This window comes from Equus caballus, chromosome 2 (assembly GCF_041296265.1).
Source record: "Equus caballus isolate H_3958 breed thoroughbred chromosome 2, TB-T2T, whole genome shotgun sequence".
Taxonomy (NCBI): domain Eukaryota; kingdom Metazoa; phylum Chordata; class Mammalia; order Perissodactyla; family Equidae; genus Equus; species Equus caballus.
In genome coordinates, this window is record NC_091685.1 from 120,967,489 (window position 1) to 120,988,666 (window position 21,178).

The following is a 21,178-nucleotide window of genomic DNA, read 5'->3' on the forward strand; positions in this document are numbered from 1 at the left end:
ATCCCACATAAAAATAGAGGAAGATTGGCACAGATGGTAGCTTAGTGACAATCTTCCTCACGCAGAAAGAGGGAAGATTGGCAACAGATTTTAGGTCGGGGCCAATCTTCCTCACCAAAAGAAAAGTAAATCAATAAAAAGGACCGAACATAAGAGTATACATGATGGAACATATGAGTAAATATGACAGAATATAAGAGTAAATATGGCAGAACATAAGAGTAAATATGAGAGAACATATGAATAAACATGACAGAAATACTTTTACATTTCAGGTTGAAATGTAGAGATTTTACTAACCTTGAGAATAGAAACCATCTCCTCATCTTTAGATAGACCAGGGCCTAGACACAGAGTAGGTCCTCAATACTGTTTCCCAGAATGTATATTTATTCAATTCAAAAAAGTTTGATCACCACCACCAAAGAACAGGGAATTTCAAATTCCTGCCGATGGAATTCATAGTCCCTAGTGATTCCTAAGCGTTCTGATTTTAAAATCTACATTTCTGCCAAACGAGGCTATTGGTGATTCAGAGCAGAGGTAGAAGTCATCAAATATGCCAGAAATAATATTTAAACCGTATGCAGTTATTTAAAGGATCTTCAAATTGTGCCGCTGTAAAGTCTGGATGTGCTCTTTAGGAACTGTGAGAGTCTGGGTATTAGAAAGCTATTTGGAGTTATCACAAAGGATCAGGTGCAAGCCTTCTTTCTACAAATCACTCACAAGCAAGCAGTTGGTACAGAACTTGTGGAAATCGTCTTTTCGAAACAATTAAGCAAAGGAGCACATTAACAGGGGCTTCCTTCCCACCGAAAGAAACGCTCTTTCCTGCTGTTGCTATTGATCCAAAGAACTCAGAAAATACTGAAACATTGATTTAAGCCTCACTCCACGTTAGACATCATGGTAAGACACATCTATTGGGTCATGGGACATTCTGTAGAGATACGTAGTCCCACCTGGAGGCAGCCCATGCCTTCTAGAATGTAACACCCTTCTTCTGAAGTGGTCGGCCAAGATGACCCCCATGCCTGCTCGTCCAGCGCCCACAGTGCGCGAGGCCAGAGAGTGCCCATCAATTAGTCGGGTGGTTCATTCTTCCTCGTGAGCAGCAAATATTTACCGAGAGCTTGCTGGAGTCCGCACTCTGCTCAGGGCTGCCGCTACAGTTGTGTCTGTAACAAAAAATGTTCCTGCCCTTCAAAAGCAACCATTTGATCAGAGAGATAAGCAGTGAACCGTATATGAGGCAATTAGTTATTTAATTTGAGGCAGATGAGTTCTATAAAGGAGAACTGAGAGCGAAAACCCAAAGCACTGACCTTGTCGGGGGACCCTTCAGGGCTTTTCTGATGAAATGACATTTTGCCTGAGATCTGAAGTATGAAACAGTAACTCAGAATTTATTTCTGCTGTTGGGTCTGAGATAAAACAATGGGTAACTTGTTCGGATTCCCGTTCTTAGGAGTTGAATTTCCAAATTAGCAAAAAATGTTCTCTAATTCTTCCTATATCTCCTTCTATAATTCTAACTGGGACTTCTTCCCTTTTTTCTCTCTTCTTTCCCAAGACGGTGGGAAGAAAGCAAAGCAGGGAATTATTTCAATTCTATTTTTTAAATCTATGAACTACATCTTATTATAGCTAAACTATAAAACATGATAGTTTTAGCAGACAGGCCAGAATAGCCATTCAAAGGCTGGCAAGTTCCCCAGGGGGTTGGCATGTAACAATACGGTGGCGGTTCCAGCGAGAGCCTAAACTTGGACACAGACGAGTCTGGGCCTCTCCGTGACCTGCGGCTGGGCCTCCAGAGCAGAAGAACATGAGCGGACAGTTCCTGGTCTCACATGAGACAATCTCTGGGGATGCCCAGAAATAACCAAGTGTGATGTAGGTGTGAGGCTTAAGGTTTTTAGCAGTAGGAAGAGAAAATAACAACAAATTTGGGGATATTAGCTTTAAGGGGCTCATGTGTCCCCACAGGCAGATGTGGCAAGGGGCATCGTGGGTTACAATAGCCAAGTGAGGAGGTGGCTATCGCACACTGACTAGGAGTTCCATGTCTGAAATCACGTTCTTTGGACTCGTGCCTTTACTAGCCATGTGACCTAGGGCAAGGTCACTAACTTTCTCCAGAGCTAAGTTTGCTCATCTGTAAAATGGGGATAATAATAATTGTGAGCCACAGGGTTGATGCCAAAGGGATTAGTGAAATTATACAAGTCAAAAGCCCAAGTTTAACCTTACACAATGTCACATGTCAATTATATCTTGATTTTTTAAGAAGGCTAAAGGCACTCTCTGGCATTTGAATTGTATTTGTTTTTACTATCAGCATTATTTTTCATTACTGCCAAGTTAGCCAGGATTTGAGGGATTTCTTAAAATATAAAATAAAATAAAACCTCCAAGTTTTGCACCCAGTATCTCCCATTGACTTACTACTTCAACAAAACCACCAATTTCAGTCTAAATTGCAAATATTGTTATGTTACTTTCCTGCTTTCCTGCTCAGAATTCGTCTGGGTTCCCCAGCACTTTCTGCTTTGCATGGCATAAAAGGTCCTTTTAAATGCCAGCTTCAATTCTCTTGCCTATCACTCTCTTTCACACAATCTCTATTCCAGTCATGTCAGCAAATTTATGATTTCCCAAATGAACTCTATAATTTCAAGCTTCCATGCTTGGCACATGCTGTTATGCTGTTTCTCCTGCCTGTAAGCCTTCTTTTTACTCTATTGCCTCCAAAACCCTGCAATCCAATTTGGCAAATTTCTCCTTCCCTGTCAATGGTCTTCCCATCCTCCACCCTCTCTGCCTAGCCCTCCCTGACACTTCTAAGTATAGCTAATTGCTCCCCCTTTGGCATTTGGAATCTACTAGCACCTACTTTATCAATGTTTTAGTCTCTTCTATATATGTCCATCACCCCCACTAGACAGGAAGATTCTAGAATATAGAGGATTTAACATTGGTGTGTAATGTATATTTTCTAAAACAAATGCTTAGCTTCTAATTTAGTGATCTTTGATGTCATCTTATTTGAAATTACCATGCAAACCCTACAACCACAGCTCCCCTCCAGACTAGGAAATCATCTTGTTTGAACTATTTCTGAGGTTAAAGAATATCATTTTTCTCAATCAGGAATTCTGGCGATTTTCCCTAATTTTAAGGAGTTAGGGATTGTGACAACCTACAAAACTAGGGCAGGCAAAAGAAAAACAGAGGTCTCACTTTCAAGAATTAGATCCTAGTACAAATATAGCTTGTGATTTATAAACTGCAAAGAATTACACAGATGGGTATTTATCTGTCATCATCTCACAGCAGCAGATAAGAATCTCAGGCAAGTACGGGGCGAGCACTAGGGCGTTTGGGGGAAATAGCTACATTGGATCAAAAGCCCAAGGTAGACCCCTGGACTTCCTTATGCTGGAGGCCTCCAGTCTCAGGAATTGCCAAACGAAGTCAAACTCTCCCCATCTCCAGTTTGGTGCAATCAACTCTGCATTTCTTCATTGGGTCAGCCATTTACTGGGCTCTTCCTCAGCCACGGTCCTGTTTTCAGGCACTGCACACACTGCAATAAACACAACAGACTACGTTTCTGCTAATATGAAGCTTGTATTCAGGTAATTTTAGGTAAGGAGGAAACATTAAGACTTGGGGCATAGTTTTCTCATAAGACAATTTCTTTCCTCAAACCAAAAATAGGCCACCCTATTGAAATAAATGATCCTTCTTACCTTGACCATCTACTTCCAGCACGGTAAGATCTTTTAAGAAATTGCCACCTTATATGGTGGAAACCGAAGTGTGCTAAGAGGCTTGGCAGAAATTCTGATTCCAGAACCACCTGGATGCTTTTGTCCGTAATGAAGTTTATACCACGCTCTTCTCCATCTCTCCATGATTTATTTATATTCAATCTGGGAACAAGGAATTCATCACAATGCTTGCCACATGCTTGTGTTCAAAGGGGGTTATTATCCTAAAAAGTTAAAATTTTAATTAGCCATTGAAACAGTATGATTCTTTTCATGAACTTATTTTGCTTGTAGACATTTTATACTCTCCAGTGTGAGTATGTTGTAAGTAATAGTTTGACTGCATTTGCTTTTTTAAAAAAATTACAGCTTTTTTAAACTTCCTGATTTTTAAATGATACTCTAACATTGAAGGTTTTGTTAAAAAAGATACAATTAATTTTTATATTTTCGTTGGTTTCTTATAAAAATTCACCCATGACATGAAAATGTGAAATTTATAGAAACCATTTACAATGGAGATGAAAGGTGAATTGATGAAATTGAATTATGATTGTAGAAAACATACAGAAAATACTTTACTATTTCCTGTTACAAAAATAAAGTACACAATATTATTGGGATGTAAAAACACAGCGTTGGAATTTATTTCATATGCTATTCATCTTTTCCTGTAGAGTTTAATGCAGGAATATATAAGAATTCCAAGTGCTTCTCTCTTACTTTTGTTTTATAAAGACAGCGTCCATAAAATGTTGTCACAAAACAATGGTAACGTCCTTAGTTCAAATAATTTTACACATTCAGAAAAGCCAAAAGAGCAATTTATCAGGCATGTGAAAGAAGCACTTGACTTTTTCCTTACATGAGAGCTATTTGGTTTTATCCTAATTTAATTACTCTGTTACCTAAGGGCAGTGGAGAAGTTCTGAAGAAGCGAAAGGAAATTAAAAGGTCAATCGAGCAATTGGGTGGCATACCCCTTTAAAAAGAACTGAAAAGAAAAATTCCGTTACTATTTCAGAGGATTCCTTTAGATACTAAAATAAAGAAAAAGGCAAAAATCCAAATGGAACGGATTACCAAAAATAGTAAAATTTTGAAAACACCTAATTGCTCAAGAATTTTCAGCAAGTTTCTAGAGATTCAAAACTTTTGTTTCACATAAGCTTAAGATTTAACCATCTATAACTAGGACTTCTGATTAATCTGTATTTTCAATGGGATGCAAATCACATCAGCATTATATTGCTTTTAGATCTGTGAATTCATAAAGGAGATTTCTTTTTAAAAAAATTAAGACGTGTTTATGTATACGTATTTTTGCACATACATATCTCCTACTTAAAAACGTTATAGTTTATAACCTACTGGTTTCAAAATACCAATGATCCTAAAACTGCTTCATTTAATGAATTTTTATTGTCTTGAGATCTGTTTGTGTTCAGGGTAAATTTCAGGTACTATTTGAATAATAAAAATAATAATAGAGATTTTTAAATAGGGGAATGTTAATAACTGTATTACAAAGACGCCCCCAAATAAGTACATGAATAACCCTAGCAGTGAAAACCCTACAAATGTGAAACTTAGAAAATTTGTGTTTTCTTGGCTTTGCACTCTTAACATATCAAAATGATCATGTGTGGCAACAATTCCCCTTTCGCCTCGTTTCTTATTTATTCCTCATTCCATTTGTTACTGGCTGCTGTCCTTTTACAATCAGATTTGTACCAAGTTTATCTGAAATGAGAAAGGTATTATTATTATTATGTACATAATTAAAACTTGGATTTATTTAGTTTTTCCTTTAATTTACAGCTCATAAATTTTTCTCATCTTGTAAAGTTCTAAATTATGTTATCATTTTATACACAATTTAACTTTATTGAGGCAGAAAAAGTTGAGAAATTACCAATTAATGGAAAAAATATCTATGAGAAAAAGCACAAAATTAAATATCAGATCAGAAAAGAGTGAATATAAAGGTTAGCATTTCCAAATTTAGCATATGAAAGTGCAGGACACCCAGTTAAATTTGAATTTCAGTTAAAAAGTAATGATAGTTACAGTAAGTACACCACATGCAACAATTGGGACTTACTTATGCTAAAAGGTTATTCACTGCTTATCTAAAATTTAAATTTAATTAGGTGTCCTGTATTTTTATCTGGCAAGCCTAACAAAGGTGAATTTATAAGTATTCATGTATCATTTATTACAGCTTCATCTGCTCTTCAACAAAAGACTTCTATGCGATGAAGTCAAATTGCACACCTTCCAGAGCTGTGCCTCTGTGCTGTCTCAGGGAACATCACCTCTTCTAATTTCCTTTCTTTAGGGATGAGCCACTTAGAAAGGACCAGTCGGCAGGATCCACATCTCCAGCACAGCAGCAAGGAGCAAGGGAGTATTTCTTAGCTCACGTGTATGAGGCAGCAGGAAGCTGATGCTGGCCATTCCCTATCCCCTTTAACTCTCACAGTGGCCCTCTGAGCTGAGTGCTGTTATTATCACCATTCACAGATGAGGAAACTGAGATAGGAAAGGTCAAGTAACTTAATTAAGGTTGCACAGCACAGAGAGTCATGGTGGAAGCTGGACCTGAAGCTCAGACCTGCCAGACCACATCAGCCCTACAGTGCTATGCTGCCCTTTCTTCCTGTTAAGAGAGAGGCAGCCATACGTGCTCTTGTCCTGCTTGCGAGCATCCTTACCCGACCTGCACCTCTCCTGCTCCCTTAAACAGGAGATATTTCAGGATGGCCACATCCCATGTGTACCAGCGGGTGCCCCACAACTCCACTACCTGAGGCCATAAGAAGGCATCCCCAGTACTCCTGAGCACGCCCAAGATGGTGAACGTTGTACGTGGGCACAGAGAGAAGGGGATCAAAGAAAGGATTTCCCATTTGGTTCCAAACCAGGCAGTTCGCTTCTAGCATTCCACTCTTAATCAGCAGACTCTTGTTTGAGAATATTTTACTCCTAATAATAGCATTAACTCATTTTTGCACTTGATGCAATTGAGTGTTATTTTGTGTTTGGAATGGCCCCCTTGTCCATATGTTCATAAGGAGAGGGACAATTTTTCTGAAGGTCTAAAGACCTGGCCTTGAAGGAGAGCCCACAAAATCACCTTGTGTCCCTTGCTCAGTAACCTCCACAGCTTATTTTGTGCCAGAAATTCACCAGTGCACAATAAGGGGCCAATAGCCAGGAGCTGGAGTTGGCTCAAATGCCATAAGGTTGGAGCAAGGACATACCAGGCTTCCTAAGTGCTTCACACAAGGCTGCCAAAGGATTAGCTGGATGTTCCTGTGCCAGGTTCACTTAACAGGAGCACGGCAAGTTGTGGATGCTAATTGGTTCTCACAAGTATTTTGGGTGATACAAAAATACAACTGTAGGAAATAGAATTTCCCCTCAGAATGTGATCTGCTCCTATAAGTACAGTGCATTTTACAGATTTTAGTGCACAAAAAACATTTCTTTATTATTTGCATGAAATTTTAAAATGTATACCACTCTCCCCTCCAGGTAGGCTTCTCAAATACAGAGTAATAGCATAGTTTATACCCCCACCTCCCTTGTCCCATCTTGTTAATTCACGGCTTTGTCCCATGATCACCTGCCTGGACAATGGCTTGTTTTCATCTCAACATCTCTTTGCACATACCTTATGTATGTATGTATGTACATGTATGCCTGTGCATGTGTGTATACACATATACATGTATGTGTGTGCACACATGTCAAAGGGAGTTGATTTCCACTTTTAATCTATGCTATAATTCCTGGATTGATTCTATATCTATTTAAAATTATAAGATTTTTATGTCCCTGAAACTCAGAAAAATACATAATTGGACTAATGCATAACATCTCTCAAATGCACCCAGACCCCACTGCCTAGGGTCTGTGGGCCTCAAATGACAGGGTTGAGAGCAGGTGGAGAATAAAAAGGAGGACTAAGAAATGAGAGTTTAAGAGGGGAGAAGGGAGTGTGGTCCTCAGCCCCTCTCTACCTCCAAACACCTTTTCTAAGCAACCTCATATCCACCTGATAACAAAAGTAGCCGAAAGATTGTGACAACTCTGTAACTTCCTCTTACATAGTACGTACTCTCCGCCAGGCATTCTTCTATGCCCTCACAAACACTGGCACATTTCAGCCCCCCAGCAACCTTATGACAAAATACCATTTACTCCATTTTATCTACCTTAATCTTCCTCCCAACAAAGATTCTCAGCTAATCTGGAAAAAAAAAAAAAAAAAGAAAACCTCCTTTTCTTTTATTTTCAAAGCAAATATTTCAGGAAAACTCGTTTTCTCCTCACACCTTTGTGGGCCACTAAGAAGACAGTTAACCTGTGCCCCCTTTAAGTCCTTTCAACAAAGAGGTCTTTGGGAGGCAACTCAAGTCACGGAATCTGCCCATGGTCTGTAGATTGTGGGCCTGGGTGCTGAATCTTACCGCCCGAAGGGGCAGTCAGGATCCCACCTGGGGTCAGGAGGGAACGAGGGGGACCCCACAGTGGTTGCGCAAAAATCCACCTGTATGTACACGCAGCACTCAGGGAGCCAAGAGTAGCAAGCATTCAAAATATTACAAACAAAAAGAAAGCAACATTTGATCTAGATACCAAAAAGAAGTTAAATCGTATTTGTAAATTACCATAGTGCCAACCTGAGCACTAGTCTATTGGCATTAATGTTTGACAATGTGATTTAATATTGACCATTATCTGAGTCATGTGGAGAATAATGTTACCTATATTATAAATTACATGCATTTCATAATTAGCTTGATTTGTCTCAGAGTGCAGTAAACACCAAGAACTGAAACAGATTGCAATATTTGACCCACAAATACCGTGTGGCCAAAAGTAATAACTGTAACTGTCAATATGCCTTTTAGATTTACCTTCACATGACCACTAACACTTTGTCTCGGTTTTCAAGCTTGCTTTGTTAACTACTAGTTAGACTCTGAGACCTTTCAACACAAGTAATTGTTACGATTTGCAAGTGATGATAGAACAGGTCACTGATTTCCCTGTTACTCAAAGCAGCCTTTCTACAGAGTGAAGCTCTTTTCTACAAACTACCTGTTTTCACAGGACATAAATAAGAGGCTTTTAAAAGTCTGTATTATATCATATTACATTATATTTATTATATTATATTATATGTGCTAGCTACAATATTTTCTTTTCCTTTGATACGTGACTATGAAATTTTTATTTAGGTCCTGTACATTACTCTGAATTATATTTTTCTAAGATTGTATTTCAAATATTTGCCTTTTGAATATTAGTAAGCTCAAGAAGCACCTGGCTGCAGGTGGCACTGAGTTAAACATTTTGTTGATAGAAATAGAATGGCATAATTCCTAACCTGCAAGAATCTTCTAGAGTAGACAATACTCATGGAGACCCATGAACCAAAATTAATGTGATCAAATAGAATATTAAGAGAATGAAAGATAACTGTTTTAGGCATCCTTCAAAGCATAAGAGAGAAGAACATCTTAAAAGCAGAATTACAAGTTACTACTATTTAAGTAGTAAATTATTTAATCCTCACAACAGCACAATGAGGTTGATACTATTATTGTCCCCAAGTTAGAGATGAAGAAATTAAGGCCAACATAGCCAGAAGAGGATTCAAATCCTGGGATCCGTGCTTTTTACACTACTGCCTCTTGTTCCTGAATTCATGCACTGCCACTAGTATAGGCCTAGGAGTATGAGGCTGCTAGAAAATACTAGAATAGCCAAGAACCAGTTCCCCTTTCAGACTATATGGTTAATCTAGGAAGACTTTTTAAAAGCCTGGATATTGGATAGTATGGGTTATATAAATCTTAGGTACTTGGGCAATAGGAACAATTCAAGAAAAGGGAGCTCTTCTAAAGGGAAGCCAATAAAAGATAAGTAGAGCAGTTCTATGCAAGCATTGACGGAAGTGGGACACAAGGGTGTAGGTCTCTGAAGTCCGGAGTGCAGATCTTGGATTTGCTCCAGGAATAATGGGAAGTTAGGTGTTAAGTTAGGTCATGACATAGTGAAAAGGAGCAGCACCAAGAGTTAACAACAGCATTCACATTAAAGAGGGTGTTGGCAAGTTAACAGAATGCTGACAAATTAGTGATACCAATTCCATACTGGCTTTTCTATCTTTCTTTCCCTGGGGTAAATGATAGAAGAGTTGCGGCCATACATTGGGTTAGAAGGAGGAAGGGTGAGAAGGGACAAGCCTTATTTCATAAGACAATAGTACTATTATTATTATTAAAACGATAATTTATTTGGAAATTTATGTAAGGATAATTTACGCAATTACTTCTTTGCAAGTGCCAATAATTTTGAATTTTGAAAAATACAATTAGCCAAGGATTACCAATGATTTGTAATAGTAATTTTCAAACTATAATTTGCATCAGAATCACCCGGATGGCTTGTTAAAACATGGATTGCTGGGTCCTACCCCAGGGATTCTGAATTAGAAGGTCTAGGGTGGGGTCTGAAAATTGCATATCTAATAGGTTCTCTGGTGCTGCTAATGATTCTGATCCAGGGAACACACTTTGAGAACCACTGATCTAATAACAATGGTTAAGGCTTTCAAAGTACTTTAAATGGTCCACGAAAGAAACTACATTGGTGTACTGTGGATATAAATTAGAATATAATACAAACAAGTGAGATAATATGAGAAAAAAATCTTAACCTGACTCAACTATCATTTTTTAAGTACACAGGAGAGAAGAACATGTTAAAAGACATTACAGAGATGTAATTAGCAAAGTTCGAACTCCATAGGAAAAATACATAGTTTCTTGAACAAATAAACTACAGGGAGAAAAAAGAAAGAGAAGAAAGAAAAAGCCTATTGATTTAAAGAGTCTTAAAGGCTATATTAACCAACTGTGATGTGTGGACACTTTTTCAACACAGTTCAAAAACAAACCATAAAAATTATTTTTTGTGAGACAATTGAAAATTTAAACAATGCCTAAGTATTTAATGATGTTAAGGAATTATTGAAAATATTTTAGGTATGATAATAATATTGTGGCTATGTTAAAAAGATATTTATCTCTTAGGGATAATTGGTAAAATATTTACAAATGAAATAAAATGATGTCTTGGCTTTGCTTCAAAACAACGTGTAGGTAACAGGGCTGGCCTCGTGGCCGAGTGGTTAAGTTCACGTGCCCCACTTCGGCAGCCCAGGATTTTGCCAGTTCGGATCCTGGGCAATGGACCTAGCACCACTCATCAAGCCATGCTGAGGTGGCGTCCCACATAGTAGAACTAGAAGGATCTAAACTGGAATATACAACTATGTACTGGGGGGCTTTGGGGAGAAGAAGAAAAAAAAGATTGGCAACAGATGTTAGCTCAGGGCCAATCTTAAAAATAATAATAATAATTAATAATAATAATAATATGTAGGTAAGGGGGAAGGTAATAAATGACACAAGATTAGCCACGAGTTGAAAATTCTTTGGAGCTCAGTAATGGGTACATGGCACTTCATTATATTATTCCATCCGTGCATATATGTTTGAAATTTTCCATAACAAAAACTTAAAGATAAACAAATCAAAAAAGTATATGGATAAGTTTTTTCTTAAAAGTCATTCTTAATTTTTGGTTTTTCTTCTCTTTTCATTTTATAGCACCAAATTTTCCAGAGTTTAGCATGTTTCCCAAACTTCATCAGACAAAAGGATGTTGAGTAGAGTGACAACATGGCATATAATAGACTCCTAATAACATGTAAGAAGAAAAAAAGTACCAATCAAACAGAAAATACTCAAGGAAGAGAGCCACTAAAGTGTTGAGAGGACTCAATTACAAAGCAAGAAACTTTTAAAAGGAAAAGGGCCATAGAACATGCTTCTTTGGAATGTGCAGCTAATCTAGGAAAGCAAGAAGTCAATCTCCGTCCCCGATCCTCATCATCTTCCATCTTATTATCAGAGTCCAGTTGTTCTATGGTGTTCAGTTAGTCTATGGAATTAAAGTTCTTTGTCTACACCATAACCATGCCAGAGAACACAAAGAGAATTACAAGTTGTCAGATCCATCTGCAAATAACAGCATTCCAAAATACCATAGGCAGAGAGCCCTTGGGAAAACTTTCATTCTTCCAAACCCCATATGTAACAGACTGTCCTGTTAATTAAGTGAGACAGACACTGCATCTGGCCAGAGAAGGGGACATATGGCATGAACAGCCACCAGAATGACCACAAAGTGCTCAAGGTAATCAAACTACTTCCTTCTTCCTACCACATACTTTGCCCACAACTTACCTTGCCTAAACATACTTTGCCTGTAACTTGGGCTACTTTAGCTCAGAAAAAACCTGCTTATGCTTTATTTTTAATAACAGCAACTTCCAGGATGCACTTACATTAGATGCTTATTTGATGTAGGAGGGCTGGGAAAATAAATCAGTCATATTTATGAACTAAAACTGAATATAAATGGACTTTATTACACTCAAATCTTACATGCCTTTGCCAGGATAAAATTAGGTAATACTGTCATTCATGATTTTACTACCACAGAGTAGAGACAGAAATGATATTTTGCTATTTTCAACAGGCAGGAAACTGAGGCAGGGGAAGAAAAAGTGAATTGCCTACGATTTTGCAGCAAGTTAGCAATTCAGCTACAAAACTTTCTCTTTTTATGATGGAAAAACAACTTTTTATTAGTGATTTCTGTGATTCATGTTTCTTTAATGTCATTTAAACATGTAAAATAGGTATCTGATACCAGGGACTGTGCTAGTCAATTATGAAGATGTTAATACCACTATACTTAATAACTGATATTTACTGAGTGCTACCTCAGTAATAATATATGAAGTACTATATTAACCATTTTGACTCTCATAAAAACTCTGCTACATAAGTATTATTAGCATTTCTATTTTACAGATAAGGCACCTGAGGTTCAGGGATGTAAATAGTTTGTCTAAGGTTGCACGAGTGGTAAACGGCAGAGTCAGTGTAAAGGGATAAGTTAGCCATGAAATAGAAAATTGAATACATGATCTTGGGCCTTTGCTGTAGAGAAGGGGAGATTTTAGTCTAGAGGAGCAGACAGACATATAAACAATCATCAACAATGCCAACAAAGGAAAGGAAATTGGAATGTGACAGAAGATTTGGCAGTATTTGATAGTGGATATTCAACTAGTAAAGGAAAAACTTTCCTTTCCCATCAAACAGCGTGCCTGCAGGAAGTACTCCTGAATGCCTCCTGTGTGCACTCAGCACTGCCGGAGGCTGAGGGGCCCAAAGATGAGGGAGACACAGTCTCTGCCGCGTGTGCAGAGGGCCCACTGTACACTGGGCTGACCAACACGGACTCATTGGGCTGACACAGACTGACAGTTTAGAAACAAGAAGCATATACTTCTTCAGAAAATAGGGTATACTATTTCTTTAGAAATAAGAAGCGAAATAAGAGGTGGAACACACTTTTCTAAATTATGTTTGGGATTAAGCATGTTTGGTTCTTCCGCTCTTTCCGCCTTAGACTTAGAATTGTTATCTGAAGTAAGGCTTTCTGGTTTACGTTACCATGCTCTGGCTGCAAACAGTCCCTGGTTTTATGGAGTTGTCTCCGTGTTCCCATTCTCAGAGGGAACTTCTTTTTCTTTCAAGACCACAAAGAAAGGGCCATATTTAAGTCACCTAAAACTAGATTTTGGTGTATGATAATTAACACTTTTTAAAATCTCATACCAAATATAAAAACGAATTGTAGATATTTTCATTCTAAGATGCACTCCTGCAGCTCAGCGTATTAGAATAACTCTAATCACCACACAGTCAATATTGTGAATGATTCAGAATATGAATTAATACTGAATTTTGCCCACTGAAGTTTCACTCTTTGATCTGAATCTAGACGAAAGGTCACAAATTTGTCTCTTTCCCTCAAACATGCCGACCACTTGTACTTTCCTAAAGGTATGCACGGCCTTCTTAGAGACCACACAGCATCTCAGCATGAATACCGATCGGATCACAATCACAGTCATAACCGAAGACTCAAGACTGGTTTCAGAGGCTGTTTATCTCCAAGGTCAAGAGTGTAACATGTTGCTGTGGAAAGTCACTCCAATGTGCTTCCCGCATTGGAGGATGTCCAAATATTGGCTCGATTCTAAGATATTCAAACTGAGGGAAGGCCCAGTTTTCCCCCCCACTAAAAACATTCTCCCTTTTACTCCTTGGTCTGATCTGAGACAAGCAGATTTAGGAAATTCTGTTCTTGACTACCTACCATGCGTAGAGCTGTCCCTATCTTCAGACACCCATGCAGGTCTCAGAGATCAAAACACAGAGGGTGGTGTGGATGGGGGAAGGCCAGTGTGCTTGCACCCCAGCATACACTTGGGTCACATACGGGACATCCTGCAGAAAATCCATCCGTAGACACAGCACAGTTATGAAAGCTGTATTTCTAGCAAATATCTTAAGGGCAAGCTGTTATTGTTTGATTGTATTGAAATGCAATGAAATTGCTTGACAATTATAAGAGGCTATAAAACTGTCTGGGCTACTGTTTTAGAAAGCATGAAATAGGTCAGCATATTCTTTCCACACATTCAAAGGCATAATTTATTTCAGTCCTTGTGTTTGTGCTCAGATTTTTTCAATGCATATTGTGGGCATTATCCAGTATTCCATCAAAAGAACAGTGGCTAGTGTTATATTAACTTCACCTTCTTAGTAGTTTTCCTCCTTTGTCAGGGCTGTCCTCCTTTTAAACATACCTCATTTTAGCATAGAGAGTCAAATCTCATAAAAGTAAGAAAATCAGACTTGATAAATCTGCTCAAAGCCTTTTACTGAAGTGGGAATTCTCTGTTTCTGAGAAATTGAAAGCTTTAATGAATATATTCTTGTTATATTATGACATCTCATTTTCCCCTCTCATAAATACTTGTCGGGCGTGTGATTTCTCACCCATCGCCGGGAATGGCGTTGCACTGCTGCGACTGTGGGTGCTCAGACCGAGTTTAATTTCTCTCACAAGGAGAGTTGACAAAAGATCACAGCCACTAAGCCCTGGAATTACCCTAGATATTGCCCTCTGTGCTCTGCAAATGAAATCCTACAGAAGACCCTTTGGAAAAGAAGAACATGATGGTTAACACTCAGAAATCCATTTTGCACAGGGCAGCATTCGTACACACAGAAGTGCGGAATGACAGGCAGAGCTGCCAGTTCCTCGATGAGAAAAGTCAGACGGTTAGCGGTACACACACACACACACACGCGCGCGCGCGTGCACACAGACACACACACACACACACACACACTCGCACGCAAGTGCGCGCACACGCGCAGGCGCTGTCTCTGGCAGACGCACGCGCCCCTCCCCCTGCAGCCAGCGGCCCCCAGCTCCCTTCTCCCACCCATCTCACTCTCCCTCCTTCTCTTTCTCCCATGCCCTTGATTGACTACCAGGTCAGATAAGAAATTAAGACCAGTGAAATCAGAACCGGACGGCACCTGTCCCTTCCGCAGCCAGAAGAGAACTGAAATAAAGCACTTATGAAACTGCTGTGATCATAACCTTCAAAACGCTGGACTCCTCCCAGCTGTCGGCTTTCCCAACCAAAGGTTCCACAATAGAGACGCTGGCACCAGGGCCCGAATCATCTATTTGTAACAGAATGCTGTCATTTTGGGACAGGGCAAAGCGTAGCAAACTGTAAAGATCTCTTTATAGCTACAAAGATTCTGAAAATAGATGCTGCTCTCCTGATTTAGACTTGCTAATAGGAGGATCAGTTTGCTTCTATTTAAGATGATTCATTTGCTCTGAGAGAAAAATGATAGTAAGCAGTGATAAATACTTGGAAATGCGAGCAACGCTTACCATTGGTCTTCATTCAGAGGACATTGACACTTTTTTCTTTTTCTTCCAACCTAATTCTTGATGTTTGTAAACAGCTACCGGGGCATCTGCAATAAAGTTGAGGTTTTAGCTAAAACTATCAGTTACTCATTACCAGCACAAATGAATAATAAAGTGAATAATTTATGTACATCGTACATGCCTGAGTGTATATTGCCAGTTATGTTTAGTGAGAAAAATTTCAGTAGTATTTTTCAGTACTTCATTAGACAACAAAGATTTCATTTTTTAAACTGAGCTATTTCTACTTAGTCCAAATTATTAACAAAAAGTAACAAACTACTATTTCATATAGAGAAAGATCTCTGCTCTGAGAGCTTCAAACTGATCATTTTAATGACATGAAAGGATTTTTAGCTGAATTATTTCACTAATATAAACTTTATCATTCTCAATAACATGTTTTATTTCCAAGTAATGATTAACCACATTTACTAGAATGCAACTGAGATGTTGTATAATTAAATGTAAGGATTCTTGCATATAATACATATTTCCAAACTCATCATACTTGCTAATATTTTGGCTCAGAAAAAACGTTCCATGTTGTCCCGTTGCCATAACAATTGCTTATAGAAATTAATTTGTTAAAATCGTACAAAAGACTAAAGGTAAAAACATCCAATAGCTATTTTAGCCAGATGTTAAACCCTCTCACATTTGCATGTGATGTTACAAATATACATCTACACAAGAGTGGAGCCAAGAGACGGGACAAGTTTGTAAATATTTATACACAGAGAATATACACTATGTCCCTATACATACTCTCTCTAATCTCCTTCTCCTAATGATTTATTTTATTCTGTCTCAATAGACACAATTTTTCAACTGTGCTATTTTTCTTTTGAAATAGTAGATTGTTTACACTAGTGCTTCAAAGATATTTATGTAATTAGGGTTCTATTTCTACATCGCTTTTAAATCCAAGTTCTTCTTGTTTTGGAATGTCATGTGCCCACAAATAAGCATAACAGAGCCACACTGCGAGCTGGTCCTTCCACACCAGGCAGGGCGGGTGGTGGGTAGGCACGCAGACACTCAACCAAAGAGCCTGGCTTTGAATTCTGCCTCCTTCGCCTACAGCCTCTGCCTTCCTTCCTCAGCTTACCCATCCTGAAATAAAGAGGATAAGGTCACTTACTTACTAGAGATGTTGTGAAGATAAGTAAGTTAATGTTTGTAAAGAGGTTAAGATAGTGCCTGGCACATAGTAAATGCTCTATAAATGTTCGTTTAAAAGAAAATGAGCATTCTCAACTATGACAATGTATATTTCAGCATGTGAATTCTCATATGTATCTAATAAGATGGCTTTCAAGTATGTACCTGTGTGGGTCATTTATTTTCTCTTTCAATGTAGTTACAAATTGTAATAATTGTAACAACAGTAATTTAAAACAACATCAACAACAACAGATGTTAAGGGTCTACTCTGGCCAAGCACAATTCTGAGCCGCATCTCATAGCATCCTCCCCACCACTCTGTGAGACGGATACTGTCATTATCCCTACTGTACAGAGGAAGAAACAGAAATTCCATCATTTACTCAGGTCCCCAAAATTTTTAAGTAGCAAACCAGGGCTTGCAAAGAAACCTACCTGATCCCCAGGCCAGCGCCCAGAACGGCTGAGCTCCCTGCCTCCTTCAACCAAAGCTTTTCAGTCTTTCTGGGCTATCACTCCTTCCATACTTGGATGACTGAACTACTTATCTCAAGTCCTTCTTTTGCATAGTCGTTGGCTTATATTACTTAAATCTCGTTACTGAAAAATAAAGTAGTTGGTGCCAGGCCCCTGGAGGTGGTTTCTAGACTTTTAGCCACATTTGAGCTTGTTTCTGGCTGGGATGGAAGGAATTCGAGACTGAGCATCACAAACTCGGGATCTCAGCCCTGACTTTACCACCAACCATTTGTGTGACCTTCGACAAGAAACTGGATGAATCTGGCCATGAAGGTTTGTTGTGACACAGTGACTCACGTTTTAGCACTTGGATATTATCGATTAAATAAATTTAAATGGAAATTTTGCTGTTGAGAAAAATATTTCCTTGAACCTAAAAATATAAAACTAAAATTACTGTTTGATTTCTTCAAATATTAAGATGACTTTAAAAGTTAATTATTTAATGCAAGCCTAAATCTGATGTCCTTCCTAAGACAGTAAAATTCATGGCATTTGATTTCTCATAACTTAAGAGGCCACTGGTTAACATCCAAAACATATTATTAAAAGAGTATCTTTTCCCGGTCTGTTTTACAAGGACAAAGAAAAGCCTGGCATTTCTTACTTACCATTACAAGAAATTTGGGGGCATTCAACTACATTCAGTGAACCAAAAGGATGCCTGTCTGTGTGTGTGTGCCTCTTTAGACACTGCTCTCTCTCATTCAGGCAGTTTAACAGGTCAGCTTGCCCAGGACTTCTCTGATACTGAGAAAAAGAAACCAAATGCTCTTGGCAAAGAAGAGGCCAGGGCAATACAGTAGATGGTGAGTGGATTCCTGTGTTCTGCTTCTGTCAACATCACAGAACCATCAGTTGGACATTCCATTAAAAGTCCAAATGGGAGTCACAGAGAGAGGGCCACACAGTAGGCTGTGGGCAGGAAAATTCCAGGGCCCCTCTGCTTTATCAGGACCAGGGGGAGGGTAGCGCATTTCCAGGGCTTGGGAAGAAATGAGACAATGGTCTTGTATGCCGCTGTGACGTGTGTCCAGGAGTGTGTGGGGCGCTCCCCTGTCTGTAGATGCCAGTGTGGATTATGCCCTCAGTTTCAAACATATTTCGCTAATGCTGAAATCATTTTTTTATATTGAAGGAGCAGATGACAGTGAGAATCCACTGAGAGTTTTGCAAGAATAAGGACTGGCCAAGAAGGATAAAGTCAGCTGATCAAACCATGAAGTCTGAACAAATTATCTGACCATATCTATTAACAGCAGCGAAACACAGCCCCTGTTGACTTCACCAAGTGGCAGGACAAATGGGTCAGAAGATCATCTTTGGCTTTACACATTAAATCTTTCATATTCAAGAAACAAAGATTTTTTAAGTGTTATAAAGAGAGTAGAGTCACTGTTACTAATATATTAAATATCCTCATCTACATTAAAAAATGTGTCATATATGCTTACCTAAATATTTACCACTCAGGAGGTAAGGTTTTCTGTCTCCCAAAGACCAGGGAAATATTTCCATACTAGAAAATACAAATTTTTATAAAATTTGAAAGTATTCTTTTAATAAGATAACTGTTCTCATTTGTCTTGGCAAAGTCTTGAGTTAGGAACCATAGTTTTAACTCACAAACTATGAGTTGGAGTATTGGCATCTTGTGGTATTGAGTGTTCAAGACTTGTAAGAAATATTTGGGTCACATTCAAGCACAAATTGACATTCAACAACAACCCCACGTATTTGTAAATTGCTTTGTAGGTTTTGAAACTCTCAACAAACATACTTGGCTATTCTGAGGATCAGAGAGCTACATAACTCCCAGATCTCTCTGTAAAACAGTGACCATTTAAAATGGATGTTTTTCTTTTCTCTCCAATAGTACGCTAGAATTTTACTACAAAACATAGTAATATGGGTTTATAAACCTCTTCACTCCAGGGCAGCCACCTCAAAACAAAAATTATGTTAAATAGACTGGGATCTATATTAACACCATTTTTCCCACTGATAATGTTTATTATAAACAATACAATTTAAGTAAAAAAAATAAATAATTTGCAATGCTTAGTACAAGCAAGTTTCATTTTAGTTTTTTATGAAATTCCAGAAATGTTGAGGCAAGGAAAATCTATAATGTCTCTTATCTCACATTAAAAGTGTGCTGATATGACTACTACAATAAAATTCACATAAATGAAATGATCTCATGTCATGTATATACATGAAGACGCATAAACCCACTGTCCTTTATGTTACAAACGTGTGCTCACTTTTCCTTGCCAAAATGCCAATTGTCTATAGGATTTATCAACAAATAAATGTGTATTTAAACATGTAATAGGTTGTATCCTGATAAATATATTCTTTATCACAATCAATATTGGAGCCTTAAAATTGGTTATATGGAAAAATGACCATTCCTGTCCTTGCAGCCTAGAGTACCTCGCCCCACCGTGAGCTGCCTCACAGGTAAGTCAATAGGAGCTCCACAGGGGACCTGAGAGGAGAATTCTGCCCTGTAAGTGTAATCCATTTATTGGTTTATGGACCAGAAAACCTCTCGGGAGTGTTACAAGCTCATATGCTTTCCTTGAGTGATGGGTTTTGCACTAGGATTTCTTATTTAATTGAAAGATGTGTAAAAACTTATGTATAAATAGAGTTCCCTATTGGTTACACATTTCAAGAGTATCTCAAGAGTATAAATTATTCCATCAAGGGGTTGGAATAAATTATACTCAATAATTGGAATCAATTTTTCCCTAGAGTAAGCACAAAAAAATTCCCATTAACATGGATAGAGGTTGCATATAAAGCATGAGATGAAAATATAATATCACCTACAAATTAGCTTTGTCTTCCTGTATAGCCAGAGCAGTAGCACACTGAGATAAGCCCACTCCGATTGAACTATATCCTTTCTGGGTAAGGTCCCCATTACATTTTGGATATGGCACGATGTCAGCGGATCGATAGTAGAAAAGAGAACACACAAGCCTAAGTGTATAATCACTGTGTTTTAACTATCACCTGTTAAATGGCAGTAGCGTTGCCTGGCTCATACCTACCTCACAGTAATTCCGTGAGGACTGAAGAGTTATTATGCAAAACATACATCCCAATCCTTTAAAGAAGGAAAAGGCTGAGCATCAGTAGATGGGAGCATCAGCAGCAGCAGTGATCATGTGTCGGGAACTTAGTATATCCCAGTTATGGTGCTAAGCATTTGACTTACACCATTCGGTTTAAGGGACAATGAAGCAAAATGGCTAAGCGTGCACAATCTGGACAAAGACTCCACAGGGCTCAAATGTCAGTGTTTTCACCTTCTGGCTGAACAACCTCATGCAACTTGCTTAACCTCTCTGTCACTCAATTTTCCTGTCTGTAAAGTGATGATAATAATAGCAGCTACCCTCATAGGATATTTGTGAAGGCTAAATTAAATGTGTTAGTTTATATAATGCACTTAGGACCATCCATGGCACATAACAAGTGTTTGCTATTAACTTTGTTGTTATTGTTAATTAAAAGGGAAACAGGGCACAGTTGTCTATATCCCATGTAATCAAAAGTGTGTTTGTAGCAAGAGTCCCAAAAAGAGTCTCTTCTGTACAATGACCATGGGAACTGGCATAGGTCAAGCGGGAAGCCAACGGTGAGCAACGGAGGGCTATACATATAGAAAAATCTTCATAGGTTTCCCAAAAAAGAATGCAGATTGGAGCTGGTGTCTAGTTGCCTCGACTGGG

The 21,178-nt window shown here is 38.4% G+C and overlaps 1 long non-coding RNA gene across 1 annotated transcript; it reads right to left on the reverse strand.

Annotated features, from left to right (window-relative positions):
* Positions 1 to 1,251: 1,251 nt before the first annotated feature.
* LOC138920114 (uncharacterized) lies at positions 1,252 to 15,793 on the reverse strand. The gene is made up of 3 exons (XR_011430794.1): positions 15,705 to 15,793; positions 3,759 to 4,003; positions 1,252 to 3,592 (listed from the first exon to the last, which is right to left on the reverse strand). It is a non-coding gene; the product is annotated as an uncharacterized lncRNA (long non-coding RNA).
* Between the last annotated feature and the right edge of the window lie 5,385 nt (positions 15,794 to 21,178).